The sequence below is a fragment of the Leptodactylus fuscus genome, chromosome 1 (genome assembly GCF_031893055.1).
Source record: "Leptodactylus fuscus isolate aLepFus1 chromosome 1, aLepFus1.hap2, whole genome shotgun sequence".
In the NCBI taxonomy this organism is placed as follows: Eukaryota; Metazoa; Chordata; class Amphibia; order Anura; family Leptodactylidae; genus Leptodactylus; species Leptodactylus fuscus.
Window position 1 is genome coordinate 484,471 of NC_134265.1, and position 8,381 is coordinate 492,851.

An 8,381-nucleotide genomic window follows, 5' to 3' on the forward strand; every position below is an offset into this window, starting at 1 on the left:
GTATTATAGATATATATAGTCCTAGGAGCCCTGACAGTGTTATACACTATGTTTTATAGATATATATAGTCCTAGGAGCCCTGACAGTGTCATACACTATGTATTATAGATACAGTGTTGTACAAAAGTATTGGCCCCCCTGCAGTCCTGTCAGATAATCCTCGCTGTCCCCCAGATAATGATTACACAGAACAAACTCTTATATAGTATATAAGTGACACAGGGTATATACCAGGAATGTCAAACTCAGGCTACCCCGAGGGCCACATGAATAACAAGAGGTTGTTGCAAGGGCCGCACACAGCAGCTAATGTCACACACGTATTTTAACAGCAGTCATGAAAACAAGATATGAAGTAGTAATATGTTACAGCAACATATATTTAACAAAAATGCAGCAATTAAAAACTAAACATTTATTTGCTATCATTTTTTTCAATCTTTTTTTAGATAAGTGGTGATCAGTCAGCCTTGTTCTCTGAGAAGATTTTGTTAGTTTCATAAAAGAAAATTATCTGTTTACATATACAGCCTTCATCTGCCCCCCAAATTCATGTCCCCCCATCTCTGCCCCCATATTCATGTCCCCCCATCTCTGCCCCCAGATTCATGTCCCCCCCATCTCTGCCCCCAGATTCATGTCCCCCATCTCTGCCCCCAGATTCATGTCCCCCATCTCTGCCCCCAGATTCATGTCCCCCATCTCTGTCCCCAGTGTCATGTCCCCCCATCTCTGCCCCCAGATTCATGTCCCCCCATCTCTGCCCCCAGATTCATGTCCCCCCATCTCTGCCCCCAGATTCATGCCCCCCCATCTCTTCCCCCATACTCATGTCCCCCCATCTCTGCCCCCAGATTCATGTCCCCCCATCTCTGCCCCCAGATTCATGCCCCCCCATCTCTGCCCCCATACTCATGTCCCCCCATCTCTGCCCCCAGATTCATCTCCCCCATCTCTGCCCCAGATTCATGTCCCCTCCATCTCTGCCCCCAGATTCATGTCCCCCCATCTCTGCCCCCAGATTCATGTCCCCTCCATCTCTGCCCCCAGATTCATGTCCCCCCATCTCTGCCCCCAGTGTCATGTCCCCACATCTCTGCCCCCAGATTCATGTCCCTCCATCTCTGCCCCCAGATTCATGTCCTCTCCATCTCTGCCCCCAGATTCATGTCCCCACATCTCTGCCCCCCGTGTCATGTCCCCACATCTCTGCCCCCAGATTCATGTCCCCTCCATCTCTGCCCCCAGTGTCATGTCCCCTCCACCTCTGCCCCCCAGATTCATGTCTCCCCCATCTCTGCCCCCAGATTCATGTCCTCTCCATCTCTGCCCCCAGTGTCATGTCCCCCCATCTCTGCCCCCAGATTCACATCCTCTCCATCTCTGCCCCCAGATTCATGTCCCCCCATCTCTGCCCCCAGATTCATGTCCCCCCATCTCTGCCCCCAGATTCATGTCCCTCCATCTCTGCACCCAGTGTCATGTCCCCCCATCTCTGCCCCCAGTGTCATGTCCCCTCCATCTCTGCCCCCAGTGTCATGTCCCCCATCTCTGCCCCCAGTGTCATGTCCCCTCCATCTCTGCCCCCAGATTCATGTCCCCATCTCTGCCCCCAGTGTCATGCCATCCCCTCCTTCATGTGCCCTCAATTTCACGTTCCACCTCTATGCGTACACACATTAAACTTACCTTCTCCGACGACTCCGAGTCCTCGCTACCCCGCCACACTCTCTCTCACTCTCGGGCTAGTTCACACGTGAACTGCCCGCACGGGTTTTGACACAGAGAGAGACGCGGCTTGACGCGTCTCTCTCTGGTCAAAACCCGCCTGCCGCGACCATCGCGGTCGCGGCTTTCCCCTCCACTGTTGGCTCAAATGAATGAGCCGACAAAGGAGGGTGCTGCCGGGGGCGGAAGCCGCGCGGGTTGGGCTTCCGCCGCCTGAAGATCTAGACGCGATGTGACGTCATCACGTCACATCACGTCTACACAGCAGCGTGTAGCAGCAAGTAGCCGCGTGAGTATTGCACCTCTGTGCGGGCCGCATGTTTGACATGCCTGGTATATACAGTATAAGTATCGCCCCCTGCAGTCCTGTCAGATAATCCTCGCTGTCCCCAGATAATGATTACACAGCACAGACTCTTATGTAGTATATAAGTGACACAGGGTATATACAGTATAAGTATCGCCCCCTGCTGTCCTGTCAGATAATCCCCGGTGTCCCCCAGATAATGATTACACAGCACAGACTCTTATATAGTATATAAGTGACACAGGGTATATACAGTATAAGTATCGCCCCCTGCAGTCCTGTCAGATAATCCTCGCTGTCCCCCAGATAATGATTACACAGCACAAACTCTTATATAGTATATAAGTGACACAGGGTATATACAGTATAAGTATCGCCCCCTGCAGTCCTGTCAGATAATCCTCGGTGTCTCCCAGATAATGATTACACAGCACAAACTCTTATATAGTATATAAGTGACACAGGGTATATACAGTATAAGTATCGCCCCCTGCTGTCCTGTCAGATAATCCTCGCTGTCCCCAGATAATGATTACACAGCACAGACTCTTATATAGTATATAAGTGACACAGGGTATATACAGTATAAGTATCGCCCCCTGCTGTCCTGTCAGATAATCCTCGCTGTCCCCCAGATAATGATTACACAGCACAGACTCTTATATAGTATATAAGTGACACAGGGTATATACAGTATAAGTATCGCCCCCTGCAGTCCTGTCAGATAATCCTCGCTGTCCCCAGATAATGATTACACAGCACAGACTCTTATATAGTATATAAGTGACACAGGGTATATACAGTATAAGTATCACCCCCTGCAGTCCTGTCAGATAATCCTCACTGTCCCCCAGATAATGATTACACAGCACAGACTCTGTATATAGTATATAAGTGACACAGGGTATATACAGTATAAGTATCACCCCCTGCAGTCCTGTCAGATAATCCTCGCTGTCCCCCAGATAATGATTACACAGCACAGACTCTTATATAGTATATAAGTGACACAGGGTATATACAGTATAAGTATGGCCCCCTGCAGTCCTGTCAGATAATCCTCGGTGTCCCCCAGATAATGATTACACAGCACACACTCTTATATAGTATATAATGACACAGGGTATATACAGTATAAGTATCGCCCCCTGCTGTCCTGTCAGATAATCCTCGCTGTCCCCCAGATAATGATTACACAGCACAGACTCTTATATAGTATATAAGTGACACAGGGTATATACAGTATAAGTATCGCCCCCTGCAGGTCTGTCAGATAATCCTCGCTGTCCCCCAGATAATGATTACACAGCACAGACTCTTATATAGTATATAAGTGACACAGGGTATATACAGTATAAGTATCGCCCCCTGCAGTCCTGTCAGATAATCCTCGCTGTCCCCCAGATAATGATTACACAGCACAGACTCTTATATAGTATATAAGTGACACAGGGTATATACAGTATAAGTATCGCCCCCTGCAGTCCTGTCAGATAATCAAACTCTTTGGTAATATCTTCAGTTATTTTGCTTGCAATGAAAAAACACAAAAGAGAATGAAAAAAAATGTCACATCATTGATCATTTTACACAAAACTCCAGAACTGGTGCGGACAGAAGTATTGGCGCCCTCAGCCTAATACTTGGTAGCACAACCTTTAGACACAATAACTGCGCACAACCGCTTCCGCTAACCAGCAATGAGTTTCTTACAAGGCTCTGCTGGAATCTTAGACCCTTCTTCTTTGGCAAACTGCTCGCGGTCCCCCCTGAGATGTGAAGGGGGCCTTCTCCAAACTGCCACCAAGAGATCTCTCCCCCTCCCCCACAGGTGTTCTATGGGATTCAGGGCTGGACTCATTGCTGCCACTTTACAAGTCTCCAGGGCTTTCTCTCACCACTATTTTCTAGTTCTGACCTGAAGTGTGTTTTGGGTCCTTGTCCTGCTGGAAGAGCCCTGACCTCTGAGGGAGACCCAGCTTTCTCACACTGGGCCCTACATGATGCTGCACAATGTGTTGGTCGTCTTCAGACTTCATAATGCCATGCACACGGTCAAGCAGTCCAGTGCCAGAGGCAGCAAAGCAACCCCAAACCATCAGGGACCTCCGCCATGTCTGACTGTAGGGGGCGTCTTCTTCTCTTTTTCCTGTAATCTCTATGTTGAGGCCTTCTCCTACTTTTGTCTCCTCTGACCAGAGAACATTCTTCCAGAACGGTTTTGGCTTTCTCAGATAAGTTTTGGCAAACTCCAGCCTGGCTTCTGTCTGTGGGTAAGAAGTGGGGTCTTCCTGGGTCTCCTACCATACAGTCCCTTCTCATTCAGACGCTGACGCTGGATAGTACGGGGTGACACTGTTGTACCCTCGGACTGCAGGGCAGCTTGGACTTGTTTGGATGTTAGTCGAGGTTCTTTATCCGCCATCCGCACAATCTTGCGGTGAAATCTCTGGTCAATGTTTCTTTTGCGTCCACATCTCGGGAGGTTAGCCACAGGCCATGGGCTTTACACTTCTTACTGACACTGCGCACGGTAGACACAGGAACATTCAGGGCTTTGGAGATGGACTTGTAGCCTTGGGATTGCTCAGGCTTCATCACAATTTTGCTTCTCAAGTCCTCAGACAGTTCTTTGGTCTTCTTTCTTTTCTCCATGCTCAATGTGGTCACACAAGGACACAGGACAGAGGTGGAGTCAACTTGAATCCATTTCAACTGCCTGCAAGTGTGATTTAGTTATTGCCACCACCTGTTAGGTGTCTCAGGTAAGTAACAGGTGCTGTTAATTACAAAAATTTGAGAAGTATTACATGATTTTTCAAATACTTTGCCAATACTTTTGTCCACCCCCTTTTTATGTTTGCTGTGGAATTATATCCAATTTGGCTTTTTGACAATTCTTTTTGTGGTTTTCCATTGAAGAAGAAATAAATGAAGATAATACCAAAGAATTTGTGATTGCAATCATTATCTGGAAGAACACGAGTATTATCTGACAGAATTGCAGGGGTGCCAATACTTTTGGCCAATACTTTATATATAGTCCAAAGAGCCCTGACAGTGTCATTCGCTATGTTTTAAGACAATATTGGGCATCTGTCTGAGGGGGCTTTCATAGTAATCATCCACAGACATTTCCTTTGGGTGTCTTTGTATGGTTTAGCCCGGCCTAAACTCTAAACCTCACTGTGAGCTATTAAATGTAATGAAGGGTTTGGGTCTTTATGCTTCCTCTGTGGGTTTACACTTTATGCTGTAGAAATAAATATAATTTAATGTATGAACAATCTGGATGACATCACTGTGTTCTATGAGAATCTTCATGACATCACTGACTTCCTGTGAGAATCTGGATGACATCGCTGACTTCCTCCTGTGAGAATCTGGATGACATCACTGACTTCCACATGTGAGAATCTGGATGACATCACTGACTTCCTCCTGTGAGAATCTGGATGGCATTGCTGACTTCCTCCTGTGAGAATCTGGATGACATCACTGACTTCCTCCTGTGAGAATCTGGATGACATCACTGACTTCCATATGTGAGAATCTGGATGGCATTGCTGACTTCCTCCTGTGAGAAACTGGATGACATCACTGACTTCCTCCTGTGAGAATCTGGATGACATCACTGACTTCCTCCTGTGAGAATCTGGATGACATCACTGACTTCCACATGTCAGAATCTTGATGACATCACTGACTTCCATATGTGAGAATCTGGATGGCATTGCTGACTTCCTCCTGTGAGAAACTGGATGACATCACTGACTTTCTCCTGTGAGAATCTGGATGACATCACTGACTTCCTCCTGTGAGAATCTGGATGACATCACTGACTTCCTCCTGTGAGAATCTGGATGACATCACTGACTTCCACATGTGAGTATCTGGATGACATCACTGACTTCCTCCTGTGAGAATCTGGATGACATCACTGACTTCCACATGTGAGTATCTGGATGACATCACTGACTTCCTCCTGTGAGAATCTGGATGACATCACTGACTTCCTCCTGTGAGAATCTGGATGACATCACTGACTTCCTCCTGTGAGAATCTGGATGACATCACTGACTTCCTCCTGTGAGAATCTGGATGACATCACTGACTTCCACATGTGAGTATCTGGATGACATCACTGACTTCCACATGTGAGAATCTGGATGACATCACTGACTTCCTCCTGTGAGAATCTGGATGACATCACTGACTTCCTCCTGTGAGAATCTGGATGACATCACTGACTTCCACCTGTGAGTATCTGGATGACATCACTGACTTAGTCCTGTGAGAATCTGGATGACATTGCTCTTGTTAGATGATATTTATAGCGTTGATGCAAATGTTCGGCTATGAGAAGCACAAACAAGGCAGGAGGGAGCAGGAACTATGGAAATGATGAGGAGACGCTAATGACACCATAATGATAAGTAATGAGTCAGGCCTGGAGGGATCTTCTTACATTCTCTATACTGAAAATCTGTCTTAGGGGGAAGGGGGGGGGGGGGGCTGTCCTCCTAATTGTCCAGACATCAATGTACAAACATTTCTTTCGGGTGTCAGTGTATGATTCAGCTGTCACCTGGCCTAAACTCCAGACCTCACTGGGATCTGTCAGATGTCCTGAAGGGTGAGGGTCTTCCTGCTTCCTCTCTGGGTTTATACTTACACTCTACTGTACACCGTATATGGAAATACAGGCTCTATATGACATCACTGACTTCCTCCTGTGAGAATCTGGATGACATCACTGACTTCCACCTGTGAGAATCTGGATGACATCACTGACTTCCTCCTGTGAGAATCTGGATGACATCACTGACTTCCTCCTGTGAGAATCTGGATGACATCACTGACTTCCTCCTGTGAGAATCTGGATGACATCACTGACTTCCTCCTGTGAGAATCTGGATGACATCACTGACTTCCTCCTGTGAGAATCTGGATGACATCACTGACTTCCTCCTGTGAGAATCTGGATGACATCACTGACTTCCTCCTGTGAGAATCTGGATGACATCACTGACTTCCTCCTGTGAGAATCTGGATGACATCACTGACTTCCTCCTGTGAGAATCTGGATGACATTGCTCTTGTTAGATGATATTTATAGCGTTGATGCAAATATTCGGCTATGAGAAGCACAAACAAGGCAGGAGGGAGCAGGAACTATGGAAATGATGAGGAGACGCTAATGACACCATAATGATAAGTAATGAGCTGTAGTCAGGCTTGGAGGGATCTGTTGACATACACGTCACTTTGTCAGGTCCCCTCACCTGGTCAATAGTCTCTTTCACCCGACTATAGTGAATAATAGTGAGCAGGAAGACGTCAGACCCTCCATGAATTCATTTATTTTTTCATTAGAGCTGAGTATTAAACCCAAGCAATGGAATATACAAGGTCGTTACCACTGAGCGGCAACAGGAGCCTTAATAATAATGTTCTATGATTAAACACACCCATATAATCTAATAGAGCCTGTGGCTCAGCAGGTTGGGGACAAGCGTGGATACTCTATTTTTTGGAATTTAATCCCCAACTCATACCAAGTACTATTAAAGGAGTCATCTGGTTTCTAAAATGAATGGTCTATCCTCATTATTAGATTGGCGGGTCTGACACCCAGGACCCCACATAGATCAGCTGTTTGGCTCGTACTACTGTTTACATACCACGGACCCCACTACTCACTCGCCGTACAAACTCATTGGAATCCATGCGGCAGCGCTGCAGTACCGACACTCACCCCTACAAGGCTGCGAGCCGTCCCGGTACCGGTGACCTGTGAGTGTTCTCGGGAGTAATATTGATGGCTAATCCTAAGGGTAAGGTTAGGCCATGAATGTTAGAGTAGGACAAGCCTGCTGTACATGATTGTAAATCCATTTATACCCTGACGTGTATGTCTGCATAGATTTACCACTGACTGAGGCTTTAACATCGTGAAGTCGAATCCTCGAAGTCCATGTTAATAGTCAACTTTATTGAGTGATAGTAAAACCAAAGACGGGACATACTAAAAAGAATGAAGAAAAAGAATAAAGAAAAAGAATGAACATTATTACCAATGGGGAAAGATGTAAAATAAAGATTTAGTGAGCTTTCTAGGTTTAAAAGAACTGGAATGAACAGGATATATCTGTAGTGTATAGTGGAATGAACATATATTCCATAGAAACAGATGTATAACACTTTTCCTGTGCTAGATACACCAGGAATGAACAGGATATATCTGTAGTGTATAGTGGAATGAACATATATTCCATAGAAACAGATGTATAACACTTTTCCTGTGCTAGATACACCAGGAATGAACAGGATATATCTGTAGTC